The sequence below is a fragment of the Meles meles genome, chromosome 7, assembly GCF_922984935.1.
Source record: "Meles meles chromosome 7, mMelMel3.1 paternal haplotype, whole genome shotgun sequence".
NCBI lineage: Eukaryota > Metazoa > Chordata > Mammalia > Carnivora > Mustelidae > Meles > Meles meles.
Genome location: NC_060072.1, coordinates 121,408,242 through 121,426,895, shown reverse-complemented (window position 1 = coordinate 121,426,895; position 18,654 = coordinate 121,408,242). Strand labels below are relative to the sequence as shown.

The following is an 18,654-nucleotide window of genomic DNA, read 5'->3' as shown; positions in this document are numbered from 1 at the left end:
TCATCCATGGATACACAAAACAATTGCAAAAACACAAAGGGCTCCGTGCATTGCCTTAGGAGGTGTGTTTCCAAGCAAATTTCCTATTCTCTTGTGAGTTTAGATAGCTATATTTGTAATATATTTAGGATTTGTTCTAATGTATAATAGTAATTAACCATGAGAAGAACAATAACTTTTTAATATTTACACCCTTGTAGCTATAGGAAATTTAATTTAAATATAGATACAGATTTTTACAAGGACAAATATAATACCCAAGGACAATAACATTCTGTGGGAATAGAATATGAATTTGGAGAAAAAAAGAGAATGAGGTAGAAATTCAATGGTTAAAGAAGAATCAATTCAAATACTTTTTAAATGGGTGAAGATGGGTCTGTGGTGTTTAGATTCCACTGGTTATATTTAAAAGAATGCTGTAAAGTATTATTTAAAGATGTCAATATAGATGGATTTACAAAACTATTTTAGGGATTAGGTGAGCAAAAGGCAGAATACAGGCCCCTCCAAGGCAAGCTCACCTTTCCATTCCATCCTGGTCTTAACATTTTGCAAAATAGAAATCTGGATTTTTCTATGTACAGTTTACCTTTTCGCACTATGTTGGTTCAGAAATTTTTTAAACAGTGTGCAGGCCAAATAAAACATGTCTACAGGCCAATATTTTTTTCTACCTTGACTCTGAGCAACAGTTATCATCCTCTGTCACCTTTTCCATGTGCTGATAGGAGAGCTACTCATTTAAAAAATGTTCAATGAACACTTCCCAGTTGTTCCAGACACTATCCTGGGTCCTAGGGATACAGAGATGGCAGAAATACAACACTGCCCTCAAAGAAGACAAATGACAGGTAGATAACCTTTTGCAATAGCATCTGTTAAATTCAGTGCTGGTTAGATCCTAGGTACAGTGGCCATGGGAGCTTGGCTTGAGTGGGCCTAGGAATAGATGGTTTATTTATGAAAGCTCAGTAGAGGGGAGACAAGGCAGGACTAGAGGCCTCCTGAATAACTAGCACTTAGGTGTGACTTCAATGCTGGTGTCTAAGCAAGGCTAACTGGGGAAGGCTCCCTGGAAGATGGCCAACGAGGCAGACTGGAGCAGAGATCACAGCAGGATGTCTTAACGCAAAGAACACCCACAGTGAGACAAAAACCCAGCCCCGCTCCTCATTTTCAGTTCTTCTGTTAAAAACAGGCACATGATGGAAATAAACCATTGAGACAAGATCCAAAAATAATCTTAACTGGGCATAAAAGCTCATATAAAAATTCTTCTTTTAATCACTTCTGGAAGGCAGCTGAAAGGTACACACACCAAAACTCAGCTTGTAAAGCAATCAGCTTAATCTGGTTCTTTGAAAGATTAATTAAAACTGAGATTACCGATGGCGGCAGATGAGTTGGGTCAGCCGATGGGGCACAGTGGAGACGAGAAAGAAATTGTTTTAAGATCACACAAACACAGCTGCAGGCCAAACGCAGAGATGTTGCATCAAACCTGCTTCTTCCCAGGCCCTCTAATTCAATTCCTGGAGACGACGCTTGACTTAAAAACCCGAAACTCGGGAAGAGGGTGCAGCAAGACTCTGATACGCCAAGCAAGCAGCCCTCCCTTGTGGGCCAGGCCTGCAGGGAGCCTACAGGGTCTTGAACTTCTGATCCAAGTCAGCAACAGCGGCAGAAGGACAGACAGAGCCCAGAGGGACACGTGGAGGGAGCAAGGAACTCTGAATCCAAACAAGGTTTTAAGTGCATCTTTAAAACAATGTCAAGGATCTGCTCAGGTAAGGCCTGGATAGGAAGCAGAGATAAGAAACAAGAACAGTGAGGAAATTCTGTTCACAGAGCCCTCACCCCGCAGGGAGCTGCTAAGAAAAGGAGTTTACACCGATGAAGAACTGCTCTTGATTTTCCCCCCACTGGCAGCAAAAGGGAGATTACGTAGGAGATGGTTATGGAAATTCTGGTTTGGGGACCCAGAACTGGAACACATGTTGGATGTAAGCTTTAATGCCAAAAAAGCCTTCACAGCACTCACCCAGAAAATGACCATTTGTGCAACAGTTCCCAAAGTTCTTAAACCCACAAGAGGAACACAGGCAGACAATGAATATACAGAAAAGGAAGAGGGGACAGCAGCCATGGGAGGAGGAGCCCCTATGACCCCAGGGCCGCTGGGACTGTGGTGTTGGCCTCCTGCCTTGCTCCCCCACCAAAGTCCACCACAGCCTCCGTCTAAGGAGCCCAAGACACAGCTCCCCAGTGTGGAAAAACATTCCTGACCATGCTAGATAGCAGGCTCTGAACTCCAGCCCTGTCCTGATGACCCCTGCTGGCCCCACCCCTCCCTGTGTCTCTCTTCCTACCTGAGCGCTGAGGAGATGCGGCCCAAATTTCGGGAGCAGATCATCTCTTTCAGGGTCCTCCTCACTCCAACAAGCTCTCATTCAAAAATTGCCAAACTCTCTGGGGCACCTGGGTGGCTCAGTGGGTTGAAGCCTTTGCCTTCAGCTCAGGTCATGATCCCAGGGTCTTGGGATTGAGCCCCACACTGGGCTCTCTGCTCAGCGGGGAGCCTGCTTCCTCCTCCTCTCTCTCTCTGCCTGCCTCTCTGCCTACTTGTGATCTGTCTGTCAAATAAATAAATAATAATTTTAAAATCTTAAAAAAAAATTTTTTTTTAAATGCCGAACTCTCCTGGTTTGGCAATTCCCAGCCAATGTCATGTAACCACCTCATGACAAATCTCATTCCGGAAGCTTCCTACCATGTGGATTACTTATCCAATGGATACTATGACCATTTAATTTTAGGAAGGGAAGAGAGTCAGAATACAGGGAAATACACTAAAATTTGAATATCAAATGTACTGTTAACATCAAAGTAATGGTGAAGAGTACAGATCCTGGAGCCAGTCTTCATTGTCTCATTTGTAAAATGGGAATAATAATCACAGCGTGCCTAGTGGGGTGGTCATGAAGAGTAAATGAGTGAGTTGTAAAGCACTTTGAACAAAATGTGCTACAAAGCACTAGGTGTTTAGATAAAACTATACAACATTTTATCTACCATCAAAAAGCAACTACAAATTACACAAGTCAGACGGGAGGGGCGCCGGGCCACAACGGGAAGCCCACCTTGGGCAGTACCAACACGCAACACTGCTTGTCCCAGCTCCCAGGTGAGATGGACACCAACTAGGCCCCTCCCCCTGCCCCCTTCAATCGCTCCCCCCTCAACATACCCGCTTGCTCAACCCTCGCCCTGGGACCAGCACACAGAGCTCCCAAATCTCCTGTCGGCCTACAGGCCCTCCCACCCAATCCCCCTACCCCAGACACCAGGGTCAGTTTCAAATATTCTAATTTTAAAATAGTATCACCTGAATATTGAAACAGCTTGAATCATCATCTAAAATTAAAAACAATTTTGCCTAGACTTCAAAACTCATGATCTGATCCCTTACCTACCTTTGTAACCTCATTTCCTACTGATTTCCATCATGACCACCCTTTCCGTCCACCCCACCATCCCCCACGGCAATGCCTCCGGTCTGTGGTTCCCACCTCCGAAGCTGGACATCCCCCACATGCTTCGAGGTTTGGCTAATGCTCTAATAGTCCCATCACATCTCCGGTACAGGGAGAATTGCTATCTCCACTTCTGAACTCACAGAGCATTCATCTCTGCTTGGAGAAGGCAGAGGACCACCTTGTCAGGAGTTAGAGTCCCAGCTCTGTCACTTATGAGCTGAACGTCTCTAGGTCAGAAAATTAAAATCTCTGAACCTATCTCACTGTGGTTATGAAGATAAATGGAGACAATATATGCAAAATGCTTGGTTTAAGTTCTCTTCCCCTGCCCTCTCGTGGAATTTATTACTTCTCTAAATTTTATTATAGTTATTGGGCTTCTCATTTTTCTTTCTCCTAACACTCTAAGTTCCTTGAGTGCATATTCCTGTGTTTCTCCATGAACCTAGCACAAGGCCTTACACTTAGTAAGAGCTAAACAACAATTTATCAAATGAAGGAAAAGATGGATGGAATATTTTATACTTACTCTTTATATTATTATTGGGGGCGGAAGGGCAGAGGGAGACAGAGATTCCCAAGCAGGCTCCATGACCAGTGCAGAGCCCAAAATGAGTCCTGATCCCACCACCCTGAGATCATGACCTGAGACTAAATCAAGAGTCAGACACTTAAATGACTGAGCTGCCCAGGTGCCCCGACTCTTTGCCTTATTTTTAATCACTCCTCATTTTCACCTACGTTGTTGTTAATGACAGTAACTATCCCACACATCGAGTACAGATATCCAGATGGTTCTGAGGGGAAAACTCTATTCTGAGTCCTGAATGATTCACTGCCACTCATTCAGTTACCTATTTTCTGCTGGCTTGTTCATGTATCCCTACTACCAGGAAACACCGTACTTGACACTATGTGGCCTACAGAAAGACAATTGCTATTCCCAAATTCACCCAACAGCATTGTAAGGACACTTTCACAGCCCTCACAAATTTATCCAACTGGGGTGTTTTGTTTTTCTTTAAAAAAAAAAAAAACTGAAAATCATCATCCTGAAAAGGAATATTTTATTCATGCCAGTTTAAGTAGTGACAGGAAAATATTCAGTACTCAAAATGGAATGAAGAAAAAAAAACGGTCAGCATGAATTTCCAAAAGCATCTGGAAAATTGGCAAAAGATTTAAGAACGCAAAAAAGCAACCGGTGATCCCAGCTGGGGTGAAGTTGCCGTCATATTACATGTGATACCGGCCCTAAGACTGCTTTAGGAATTCCCAAAAACAGTACTCTGGTAACCTCATTTGCATAATGATTCCGATTTAATCCAAAGAAAGCACACCTACAACTTGTCCCCAGGGTCCCAGCTGTCTTTAAAGTTATTTGATCTTGTATTGAGAATAACGAGAATCCAGGCAGACATCTGACTTAAAACGGAAGTGAAATCTTTCCCTTATATCCCTAACTACACCATGACCCAACAAAAGGGTTTCCTCACCCTTAGCAGAAGAGGGTGGTAACTCAACACATCAGCTTAGAGGTGCCTAGGACTGGCTTGAAATCACATACACCCCCACCCCCATTCAGTGTCACTCTTTAAGTCCATTTGTGACCCCAAACTGAATCACAATACTTTGACTCATAAAGTCAAGGTAATGTACAGACAGCATCCCATATCCATGCACCCTGGACCTAACCAGGTATTGAATCTAGTGGGTCAGAAGGACCACCTTCTGGGGATAACTGGACCTGCATTTCAGACCAGGATCAGCAACCCACGAGGGGTGTGGCCTTGAGCAAGTCCCTCCACTTCTCTGGGCTTCTGTTTCTTCATGCGTCATTTACACATTCAACCAGATGCTCCTGCTCACACATAACAGGAGCACTGGAGAACTGAGAGACTGGAGACACAGAGTTTCAGAAGCGCACCTGGAGCCCATTCTGGGCCCTGGACTTGCTCTCTTATTTAGGTTTCGCTCTTGCATTCTGTCCTATTCTATCCCTAACTAGCTGTGTGGGCCTGAGCAATACACTGAACCCTCCTGGGCCAGGATTCTTCTTCCCTCTGTAAAACATGAGGATAAACTGTATATATACACAGTCCCATCTAGCTCTAGAAGTCTACCTATCAGAGAAATCCCTTCCATGAGGGAGTAAAACACAGATGGAACCACTCTACAGTTTTTCAGGCCCTTGGTGCAAATCACCAGCAAAAGGACTGCAAAAATTCTGCATCAGCTTTGAAAATGAATAGACCATGCCAAGCAAGTGCTTTCTAAAAGGTCAAGTATAGGATAAACATGACGAATTCATTCCTCCAGAGGAGCCAGAGCAGTCACACCCATGACTCAAAAGGAAATTCCATCCAGGACCACCAGTCACCTCCCAAAGTTAGTCACCCTGCACCGTGGGGCCAGGATGGGGTAGCCAGCACAAAAATGACCTGCAGGGAAAGTGACTTTTTCACTGGGGCTCTGGGAGGTCTACTACAGGTATGTACACTGAATTCACCCCCCATGCCCCAGCCTAAATCCACACGGAAGACATTAAAAAAAAAAAAAAGAAGAAGACCACAGGTGACAATCCAAAGGCACAGATGTTGTGACCACTTTGTTCTCAGTCTTTTCCCCGAGAAGGAAGGGGCTTTAGACAGATATCGGTTGACAAGGACACCAGGGTCAAGAGAGACAGTCTCCTTATAAATAAAACTTTCAAACTCACGGCCATTAACACTCACCCAAAATAAATGGACGAGAGCCAGCCAGGAAAGGGCACGTTACTAAAACTGGCCCTCCGGCCTCCAAAAGGCTCAGCAGAATTATTCTTGCTGCTAGGAGAGGAGGAAGAAAGGTCTGGTTATTGTGCCAATGTGCTGGGAGGCACATAACTAGGTCACGTTCCCACTCGGGCCTGCCTACTGCAGGCAGGCATTGCGGAGGCGCCGTGCGGGGAGCTGGTCCCATGCCTGCTCAGCGTCTCTCTGGAAGCTTGTGGAAGGTGCCTCTGGCCACACCCCCTTGGGGGAGCCAAGGTAGGATGTTTCCAGAGTGGATGACATCCTACAGAGCCTGTCCCAGAGCAGGGATCTAGCACACATCCAAGGGCTTCTGCCGCATGAGACACCCCCCTCGGAACACCCTGCAATGTCCCACCGTCCACCTGAACCCTTCAACTCACTTCATGACCACACACCATGCCTAACTCAGGAGTTGACGCTGTGAGTCACCCAGATAACAAGCCCTTCTCTAAACTGACATGCGGGCATCTTGTGGGTCCTGCCCAGTGAAACCACAGGAACTGGAAAGCGTCTTCAGTGAAGCACAGGTGCACCTCCCGCAGCTCCCTGGGATGGAAATCAGGCAAAATGAACGAAAATCTTCTTCACACCTGGAATTGCCAGCCTCACCTTTCTCCAAGGCTCATAAAGCATTTGCCTCCAACAGCAGGGTTCTTAGAAGAACGTGATGTGACTCGGGGAGCTGAGTAGCACACTCACATACATGCCATAGCTCACGACTTCCTCAGGCTGTGATGTTTTTCTCTTCATAGCAGACAAACCTCCAGACTGGCACAGTTTATCCGAAAAAGAGTTGCAACCTGTAGCCCCAGGCGATCACAGAGCTGCTGTGAATACCTCAGAGGGCTTGAAACAGTGTCTTTTTCACAATTTATTAATTTAAGAGGCATGTTAGATGAAATGTGCTCTCGCTTTTGCTTTTAACCTCCGCAATTTGCCAATCAGGAGCTCTCCTCGTGCCTCTTAACAGAGACGCACGCGCTGAGCACTCCCAAGTATGTCCTGGGAAAAGCAGGCACACCTGCACATTCCACGGCTTTTCTCCTCTACTTTTAACCAGCTTTACCTGACACCCTTTATTTGCAGACACGGGATCCAGAAGCTGGAGTCAGAGGGAAAAAGCTGAATGTGAGAAAAACCCTAAGTTCAAGGCTGACTCAGGTCAAATTCTACCGTAACCAGGGCTTAGAATCTCCTCTTCCTAAAGTGGAGGGGGAAAGAGCCCAGTGCCCCAAACAGTCTCCCAAAATATCGCCGAAGGAGCCACGGGATACGGACATCCCAGGAGAGTGGACATCTCCTGAGAATCACCGCTCCAGGGATTGCCTGGAGCCGCACACGGACACTAGCTGCAGAAGAGATGCTAAGTGGCAGGTGCCTGCAGAAAGGATGGGAAACTCAGGAAAGTCACATCTGAGGTTCCTCCCCTGGCTCTAGAGGCTCCATGTCTTCCCTGTTCACTCATGAAAGCGACTTGCTACTGGAGGGGGCAGGGAAGCAGGTGAAAGAGAGGGCTTATGGCCCAATTTTTAAGGATGAGTAAGACATTTCGGAACTAACATTCCAAAAGAGATAGCTAGCACTGATGGAGCAATTCTTATGACCTGGTTAAGATGCGTACTGCTAACTTAATGGTAAGAGCTTACAATGTCTAGTGTAAGTATATTTTTTAAGCTCTCAATGAAAGTTAGAGATTTTACATTATGGATATAGTGTGTGTGTGTGTGTGTGTGTGTGTGTGTCAAAACGTGGAAGAACATTATTATTCTGAGGCTAGTAATAATTGTAAAATAAAATGTGTGAAGGTAAGGTTATCCTCTCAGTTCCTTATTATTTTAGAAAAGTATTAAGCCAGCCTCTTATATGTAAATTATACATTAAATTTTTTTTCTGGTCACTAATAAGCAATTAGCATTTTTTAAAATCTGTGAAATACAGCAAGGCAAGAAGGAGAAAATTAAAGTAATCTGTCATTTCAACACCCAAGAGGTGACTACTATTACTATAGGTGATGTACATACTTCCAGCCCTCTCTTTAGGCATGTAATTATAAATGCTCTTCCACAAAACTGGGATCATGTTATTTGATAACTTATGTTTCACATTAAATGGTGTGTCATTTACCCATGCCCTAAAATAATATTCTGCGTCATGAGTTAAAGCCTGCAGAGTGTCGCATTCTATTGATGTGCTATATTTTAGAATATTTTATAAACACTATTAAATGAGTTGTTTCCAACCATCAATTACTCTGCAAAATACTAGAGGATGGAGAGAGAGATAAACAGATTTTATTTTTCCCATAAAAGCTTTCTGGAGATATAATTCACAATTCACCAACTAAAATGTTCAATTGTGGTTTCGGTATATTCCTAGGATGTGTAAGAATTGCCAAAATCAATGTGGGGACATGTTCATCATCCCCTCCCCCCCAAAAAACAGGGCACCTTTTAGCACTCATTCTCCACGTCCCCTCAAGCCCTTCCACCCCTAATCTGAGGCGACCGCCAATCTGCTTCCATCTTCACAGATTTGTCTCTTCTGGACATTTCACATAAATGGAATAACACACTATGTGGTTTTTGGTGATTGGCTTCTTTCATTTAACCTAATGTTTTCGGAGTTCAACCATACTGTAACAAGTATTGGTACCTCATTCTTTTTACAGCTAAATATTCTACCTTTGTATGGATATACCCCATTTGTTTATGCATTATCGGTGGATGACATTTAGGTTGTCTCCTCTTTGGGGCTAATATGAATAAAGCTGCCTGAACATCCAAGACAAGTTATTGTCTGGACACACAGTTGCAGTTCTCTTGGGTATATATATCTAGGAAGAATTGTCTGCTCACATAGTAATGGTATTTTAACCTTTTAAGGAACTGCCAGACTGTTTTCCAAAGCAGCTGCACCATTTTACATTGTTACCAGTAATATGGGAGGGTTCCAATTGCCCCACATCTTCACCGACACTTGTTATTACCCGTATTTTTATTATATTCATCCCAGTGGGCATGAAGTGGTATCTCACTTCTGTGTTGGCTAACAATGTTGAGCATCTTTCCATGTGCTTATTGGTCATGTGTATACTTCTTTGCAGAAGTGTGTATTTGGATTCCTTGTACATTTTTCATTGGGTTTTTAAAAACTACTGAGTTGTGTTTTAAAACATATTTCAGATGACAGTCCCTTATCAGATTTGCAAAAAAAAAAAATTCTTCCCATTATGTGGGTTGTCTTTTCACTGTCTTGACCATGTCCTTTGAAGCACAAACGTTTTCACTTTGGATGAAATAATAATTTATCTATTTTTTTCTTTTGTTGCTTGTGTTTTTGGTGTCCTGTCTAAGAAACACTGCTTACTCCAAAGCACACAGATTTACACATATGTTTTCTTCTAAGTGTTTTATAGTTTAAGCTCTGGTATATAAGTCATGGAACCACTCTGAGTTAATTTTTATACATGGCGTGAGGTAATGGTCCCAAATTATTCTTTTGCATATGGAGATCCAGTTGTCCCAGAACCATTTGTTGAAGACTATTCTTTGCCCCATTGAATTGTCTTGGTACCCTTGCCAAAAATCAAAAGACCATAAAAGTAAAGGTTTATTTCAGGACCCTCAATTCCCATCCATTCGTCTATTTAAGTCTGTCCTTATGCCAGCACCACGCTGTCTTGATTCTTGTAGCCTTGTAATAAGTTTTGAAATCAAGACGTGTGGTTTCTCTTTTTTTTTTTTTTCAAGACTCTTTGGGTCCTCTGCATTTCCGTATAAACTTTAGGATCCACTTGTCAACTTTTGCAAAAAGGACAGCTGAGATTTTGACATTATGTTGACTTTGAGGATAAATTTAGGAATTTTTGCTGTCTTGACCCTATTATGTCTTCTAATCCATTAATACAGGATGTCTTTCCATTTATTTAAGACTTCATTAATTTCTTCCAGTTATATTTTGTATTTTGCAGTGCACAAGTCTGGTACTTCTTTGGTAAATTTATTCCTAACTGCTTTATTCTTTTTGATGTCATTATAAATGAAATTGTTTTATTAATTTTGTTTTCGGATGGTTCATTCCCAGCATATACAAATGATTTTGTGAATTGTATATTATATATTGATTTTATATCCTACAGCTTTGATGAACTCCTATTAGGACTAAATAGATTTTTTTTTTTTTAAGATTTTATTTATTGATTTGACAGAGAGAGAGGTCACAAGTAGGCAGAGAGGCAGGCAGAGAGAGAGGAGGAAGCAGGCTCCCTGAAGAGCAGAGAGCCCGATGCGGGGCTCGATCCCAGGACCCTGAGATCATGACCCGAGCCGAAGGCAGCGGTTTAATCCACTGAGCCACCCAGGCGCCCCAGGACTAAATAGATTTTTAATGGAGATTTAAGTGGAGTTTAAGATTTTCTCTTTATAAGATCATGCCATCTGTAAATAGAGATAGCAAATAGGGCCTTATTACTTTATTTTGTTGGGGTTTTTTTGGTCTGTTTTTGGGTTTTCTTGCCTAACTATCCAGTCTAGAACCTCCAGTACAATGTTGAATAGAACTGGTGAGAGCTGACACCTTGCTTTGTTCTTGATCTGAGAAAAAAGCATTCATTCTTTCACCATTAAATATGATGTCAGCTCTGGGAATAGAATTCTTAACTATAATTTTTGTGGGAAGGTACAAAGGTTATTTCAGTGTTCTATCCCTTCATAAAAGTCCTAAATATGCCCATCTCCCATTGTACAGTTTCCTCAATATTTATTTCTCTAACACAATTTCAACATCCTTTGTACTTATAATAGGTCAGAAAGGGGAAGTGACATATTAAAACGAAATCTCAGGTGGATATGAAGTTCAAGGAGACTTGAAATGGACGGATTTAATGAAATCCAAAGCCTGTGTCTGGCAAAATCAACACTTGTGGATATAAAGCCCAAGCAGTGGGCATTAAGATAAAGTCATTTTGACATTTCCCTGAGTTGTCAGTCACTCAATTCACTAGTCAAAATAAGACTTCATTCTGAGCCTGTTCTGAAATTCTGTGTCAGTTTTCGTGCTTCAGTGTTCCCTGAGTTCTCATTGTCCTACCCACCAAAATTAGTTCTACCACAAAAGGTTCTTCACAGTATCTTTAAAAAAAAAAGGGGGGGGAATCTATTCTAATTGTATTTGAATCTGTAAATCCTAGAACAAAGAGGGATTTGACAGTTACTTAATTTGATTATTTAGTCACACCAAATACTTCAGATCAAAAACTACACTCTGAAAGCGAGATTATCTGCTTTGACCCCTAAGCAAATTATATCACAGCAACATCTTGGTTAGCTGGGATATAAATTCAGAGGTTCGGGGTGGGGGGGAAATCTGGGCTTGAAAAGGCATGGCTTCAAATCTCAGGCCTTCCCATTCCTAGCTGTACAACATCTTTGTGCAAGTTACTTAGCCTCCCTGTGTCAACTCTTAAAAATTTTTAAAGGGTAACCTTGCAGGAATGTTGTGAAGATTACACAACACGCTTTTCACCAAGTACCTGGAACACAGTAGGTGCTATTATTACTGATAACAGAAGCATTTCTTCACTAAAGTGTTCAGGAGATGGAGTAGTCTGATCCATTATAATTTCTGGTTTTCAAGCTTCCGGGGCTGAAAAATCCTTCAAAACAGTGTTAGTTTTTGGTGTTTCTTTTTTTCTTTTTTTTTTTTTTTTTGCATCTGTATTCTGGTAGACAGCTACATCTTCCCTTTCTTTTCTAAGTATTTCATGGGCGAGATCCCATGCAAGTTCCCAAGAGGCATGTCAGGCTCATCCACAAGCAGTTTAGAACCTGGAATAAGTGTGATACACACTATCGGGGCTTTATGTGCATTCTCATTATACAGTATTGTAGGGACAGAAGGTGCAGGGGTTCGGGCTGACGATGCGAGCACTGATTCGGCACACATTCTAAACCACGGTTTTCACTACTAACTTCCAAATATGAGCTAATGCAGTCAATGTTTGCCTGTTCTTCTTTAAAGTGTCGCATAGGAAAAAAACTGGTGAGCTGAAAGCTTTACCTTATGTCCCCAAGTCCCCAGAAAAGCCATGTCTGCACTCTGAAAACTAATCAGCAATGGCACTTGCCAAACTCCCCATCTCTCCCATTTTAGCAGGCTCCTGACACCGGCTAATTGGCCCATCTGAAACCATCCAATTAACAAGATGATGAGAACTGCCCAGCACTATGAAGGTGAACCCGGGCCACGTCTGTATGTGCGCTATCCCACCGCCTTCCGAAAACTCAGACTGTGACTCTAATCAGTCCTGAGAGGTCCACTCCGTCCTCTTTGAAAGCTTGAGAATGAGTCAAAAGACAATATATTTTTCTAGCTGTGAAAACTGTCTGCACCCGACCAAAGCTCCTGTCTCAGGAAGGTTAGCACCCCGCTGGCAAACAGGGGAGAAATGAGGGAGTGGAGATCCGTCTGCAGCATAGCAATTGCTGGGAGAGGTACTTGTTCGAGAAACTCAGCGGACACTCCCTCCAGGGTCAAGGCTGGACGCCTCCTAGGGCTCAGGTGCTGGGCTTAGCGGAGCCGCCGGCTTTCCAGAAGACAACACAAAACTTAATTAAACAGTATCAAATATCTATTCTTTGCAAAAACACGTCCACACCCACTGGCACACGCGCGCGTGCGCGCGTGCACACACACACACACACACACACAGGACTGTCTCCTAATTAGCAATGTCAGCCCCAGAAAAACCATTCATCAACCACTAAAAATCATCAAGCAATGACAGAAATAAATCCAACAATCATTTAGCAGATGGGGGCTCCTGCACTTGGTTTCCTGAAATGAAAGCAGCCCCCTCAGGCAGGAGAGCCACGCTGCTGGCACCAAAGGACGAAGGCCACCTGGTAATAAAGTACAGAAAACAAGGCCAGCTTCAGAGCCACCTGCGCTCACCCATGTCGCCTAGCTCTTGACAGCCACAGCTCATGGTGATGGAGTGCTCCCTGGGAGGCAGGGCTGTGCTGAGAACTTGGCCTCTGTCAGTTCACTAAATGCTCACAGCAGTGAGGACAGGGGCTCCCGAGGACCGTGCTCCTCGGTCTTCCTGAGAGTTTGATAAGGAATCAGAAGCAGGACAAGAAGGCAGCATTTTGCAATCCTGTTCATTCCTCTCAAAGGAGAACCTACATGCATATCCGTCCCCTCAGGAGCTTGAGCATTTGTAATCCCCCTGCCTGCCATCCCAGAAGAAGCCACGCCCACAAAAGCCCTCATTATTTACACTGAATCTGCCCCCTCTTTCGTGGTGTGGCCCCGGGGAAGGCCTGCCACCACCCCAGGCCTCTGTTCCCTCAATCTGATCAAAGAACAAGATGTTCGCAAGGCCCGCGCCAGAGTCAACAGTCTGCGGCTTGAAAAATCCATAATGTCCCGACATCTGCTCAAGGCCACGTGAGGACCTCGTGGTACAAACCCTCGCTGAGCCCCGTTACCAGAGGAACCTGACAGATGACATGTTTCACAATACAGTGGCATGTGTTTCACATTCTTCCTACTTCCCAGGATTTCTCTTGGAAAACCGCAGGTGCGGATCCCAGGAGCCCTCGTGGCGGGGGACAAACACACCGGGAAGGGCCTAGCATCAACTTTGCGGTTTCACGCGGTGCCCAGCCCACTGCTGGTGCTCATGCACGTACAAAAGCGACCTCCTTTTACAGTTATTTTGAAGATACAGCTCGTTCTCTCCTTTTTATTTCCCTAAGTCTAAAGAGAAGAGAAGGCCTTCGACTAAATCAAAATGGAAGAAATTCCTAAAATGCACTAGCTACTTCACGCAGGGATATGCTTCCCATTGTTTTCATCTGAACCTCCAGCTGTTCATTTTAAGCTGAAAGAGCCAGGCAAATGACCGACTAGCCGATCAGATCGTTACTGAATATGGGAGCCTTACCTTAGGTGAGAAAGGTTCTATAAAGGTATGTTGATTGACGTGCACCGCGATAAAAATCAATCCATTTGATAAAAGCAATCATCACATGAAAAGCAGAAGTGCCATTATGTTATCTGCTTCATAAAAGGAAGGACTGTTCAGCCTCCTTTCTGTTGTCAGACCGAATAATTACAACATAAAATGGGCCATAAGTGCGCCTGAAACCTCGCAGGATTAGGAACTTTTATCTCATACTTGAAACCATGTATCCGCTTAATTGGCAGCTGAAACAGTATTACAACACCAGGGCTGAGGAGAAAAGGGTTTCACCTGGTCTGGAATTGAATCCGCCTCCTCTCCACCCTGCTCCCAGCCCACCCCGACTCACAGTCACCCAGGCCAGTCACCACTTGTTCTCTTTTGCACCCCTCTCCCATGATTCCTTGCAATGTCAGCCCTACTACACCATAGGTGCGTGGCCCATGAACTGTAACTTCAGAGAAGAAACCACAGGAGCAAATGCCTTCCTTTTTCCAGCTCTGTGGGGCCATGTAACAAATATCATAAAAATGCACCTTCTAAGAACTCCTTGAGGAAAGGACCGGTTGTGACTTTTTCGTTTTTGTGTCCATAGGGCCTATAATATACGGGGGGGGGGGGGGGGGGGTGCATGCGTGCGCACGCACGCACGTGCACAGTCACGCAGGCCCCTGTGATGAACTATATTTTTATCTCTTTTCAGTATGACCCTCCAAATATTATTTCTGGTTACACATTGACTTATCAATTACCAGGAAACTTAGCAATCCCTGCCCTTTATATGCAAGGATAACATTTCAAAACACCCCGCTTTTATCCCCCTTCTTTTAAAGTTCTCCTAAAAGATTTATGCTGGTCCATTCGCTTTATGACACAGTTTTTTGTTTGTTTGTTTGTTTTTGTTGTTGTTTTTTTCCATTTTATTTATTTTTTTCAGCGTAACAGTATTCATTGTTTTTGCACAACACCCAGTGCTCCATGCAAAATGTGCCCTCCCTATTATCCACCACCTGTTCCCCCAACCTCCCACCCCTGACCCTTCAAAACCCTCAGGTTGTTTTTCAGAGTCCATAGTCTCTTATGGTTCGCCTCCCCTCCCCAATGTCCATAGCCCGCTCCCCCTCTCCCAATCCCACCTCCCCCCAGCAACCCCCAGTTTGTTTTGTGAGATTAAGAGTCATTTATGGTTTGTCTCCCTCCCAATCCCATCTTGTTTCATTTATCCTTCTCCTACCCCCCTAACCCCCCATGTTGCTTCTCCATGTCCTCATATCAGGGAGATCACATGATAGTTGTCTTTCTCCGATTGACTTATTTCACTAAGCATGATACGCTCTAGTTCCATCCACGTCGTCGCAAATGGCAAGATTTCATTTCTTTTGATGGCTGCATAGTATTCCATTGTGTATATATACCACATCTTCTTGATCCATTCATCTGTTGATGGACATCTAGGTTCTTTCCATAGTTTGGCTATTGTAGACATTGCTGCTATAAACATTCAGGTACACGTGCCCCTTCGGATCACTGTTTGTATCTTTAGGGTAAATACCCAGTAGTGCAATTGCTGGGTCATAGGGTAGTTCTAGTTTCAACATTTTGAGGAACCTCCATGCTGTTTTCCAGAGTGGTTGCACCAGCTTGCATTCCCACCAACAGTGGAGGAGGGTTCCCCTTTCTCCGCATCCTCGCCAGCATCTGTCATTTCCTGACTTGTTAATTTTAGCCATTCTGACTGGTGTGAGGTGATATCTCATTGTGGTTTTGATTTGTATTTCCCTGATGCCGAGTGACGTGGAGCACTTTTTCATGTGTCTGTTGGCCATCTGGATGTCTTCTTTGCAGAAATGTATGACACAGTTTTAAGAGCTATCAAACTAGGAGTTAAAGGTGTCCTATCTGGCCATGAACCAAAGTGGCAGAAATGGGCCCAAAATGAAGTGGCTTCAGCTAACATTTATTGAGCATTTAATACATACCAAGCATTATGCAGAAACAAAACAAAACAAGAAAAGCACAAATTTCTGCACTTCACCTCACCAAAACCTCTTAGCAATCTTAGACAATGTGTGCCATTGTTATCTCCATTTTAGAAATGATAGAGGTTCAGCATTCCACACACATGTGGCTGGTGAGGAGGAGAGCCAGGAGTCAGAGCTCAGGAGGACTGTACCCCCATCCACAGACCATGACCTACTTATAAGATCCATCATGCTTTGATGTCAGCATCGGCAGCCAGGCAGTTGGCAGCATGAAGATCAAGTTCTTTGCAGATGTTGTACCTAAGATGGCCAAGAATTTTAGGCAGTTCCGCACTGGAGAATTCAGGAGAGTCCCTTGGCTCAAGCTGAGGTAAACTGGAAAGGGTTATGATGACCTGTCAATATCACTCCAACTCTTCTTCTTTTTGGTCACAGAAAAGGTAGGGTTCCAACAGGATACGAAGGAAGCACCTTCCACAGGGTCATAATGGATTTCACGATTCACACGATTCAGCTTGGGGGTTTTGTAAATGGAGGTGGTACTAGAGTTGCCAGTGTGTAAGGGCGGGGGGGGGGGGGCATTTGCAGGTGAAAATTTTAAACTTAGACATTCAGCTCCTGACCTGCTTCGGTGGTCCCAGTACAAATGGCTCCCAGGTCTTTACCACCTGCTCTAAATGTCATTGGCTGGATGGGAAGCACGTGCAGTTCGGAAAAAATCACTCACAGACTTCTAGTGATGCGAGAGATTGAGAAGATTAGCAGAGGTCCCAACAATAAGCCCAAAGCACTCTTGGAGATCTCTTGGTGCAGGGAGGTGAGGTCCAGAGCAAAACTGATCAGGCTTTCCCTTGCTCTGTCTGGGTGATGCATGGGAATAAAATAATCTAGATTAGACCTTGTGTTGGTTTCCCTGCCTACTGCTGCCCTTTGATCAAGAGACCTTGGAAGTGTCACAGATTCAGAACCCAATTTTCTGTGTTTAAGTTTACAACTTAAAGTTGCTTTTTTTTTTTAATCCATTATATCCAATACCTTCAGTGTTCAATAAACTTTTTTAACCACTAACCCTAAGAAAAGTTTAAGCAATCAGTAAAATCCCTTTCACATCACGCTGGAAGGTTGGAGGGGAAAGTCTTCTAATTAAAAGTATCGTACCAGCCCTGTAACTTGCAAAACTCAGTGTAACATTGGGGGGCGGGGGGGGGGGGGTAGGAATCCTTCTTCAAAAAATACTAAGAATTCCAAGACAGAGGGAGAAACGCATTAGAGGAACATGGGACCCTGTGTCACTGTGAAGCTGGCCCCAGAGGGCATCGGCATCCAGGACCCCAGAGGTCACTTCGGAATCCAAAGGAATGAGGCCTAATGAGGAATGAGGCTGTGAAATGGCCTGTGAGCTCAGCTGCGTGTGTCAGACGCTTTCTCCAGAATGAAATCCAGGCAAAATCAGAACCTCAAACTGGAATGTGAAACAGCTTGGCTCCTGATATCTCTGGATATGAACTCAGTACAACTTCAAGTGTTTCTTTATGCAAAGATGTTGCCTGTAACAGCGGGAAAAGGTCATCCTGCTTATAAATCATTAGAGAAACAGATTTCCAAACAGATCCTGAAGAGAAACAATGAGTAACGTTTGCACGTCACACTGGCAAGTCCTCCTTAATAGAGCAGGTGTTAAGGGGCGCCTGGGTGGCTCAGTGGGTTAAAGCCTCTGCCTTCAGCTCAGGTCATGGTCCCAGGGTCCTGGGATTGAGCCCCGCATCGGGCTCTCTGCTTGGCAGGGAGCCTGCTTCCTCCTCTCTCTCTGCCTGCCTCTCTGCCTAGTTGTGATTTCTCTCTGTCAAAGAAATAAAAATTAAAAAAAAAAAAAATAGAGCAGGTGTTAAAAACTTTTTAATATTTCTATTGGCTCTCTCCTGGTATGTTCTGATTAGTGACAATATAAAGAAACCATTTAAGGCACATCATATATGATGAGGCCTTTATTGCACAGCTAATAATGATTCTGTTTAATTACCAATCCCTGAGAAAAAGTAAATCTGATCTACTAAACTTTTGAAAAGCACTTATAATACTTTGTAACAAGAAAAGGGCAATACTTATTTTAGTGTGATCAGAACAAAAACAATTTTAAAACGTTTCAGTAAAAAAAGAACACTGAGCTGGGAGTCACCACTGTTAACAATATCTGTTCCCTACTCGTTCGATAAGCCACCAAGTAAGCAGCTCAACACCAGCTCAAACAGGAGGGATAAGGACAGAAATCACACTCCTGTGCACGTTTTACTAACCATTTCAGAAAATAAGTCAGACTTGATCTGAATTTCTGGATATCTGCCTGAATAGTGCATGACCTTTTGCTAATGGAT

General features: G+C 43.7%; 1 protein-coding gene and 1 pseudogene across 1 annotated transcript in view; one reads left to right on the top strand and one right to left on the bottom strand.

Annotated features, from left to right (window-relative positions):
* Positions 1 to 18,654, bottom strand: part of CAMK1D (calcium/calmodulin dependent protein kinase ID) — a 437,677-nt gene that overhangs the window by 400,716 nt on the left and 18,307 nt on the right. The window lies entirely within an intron of this gene.
* LOC123945917 lies at positions 3,509 to 17,150 on the top strand (annotated as a pseudogene).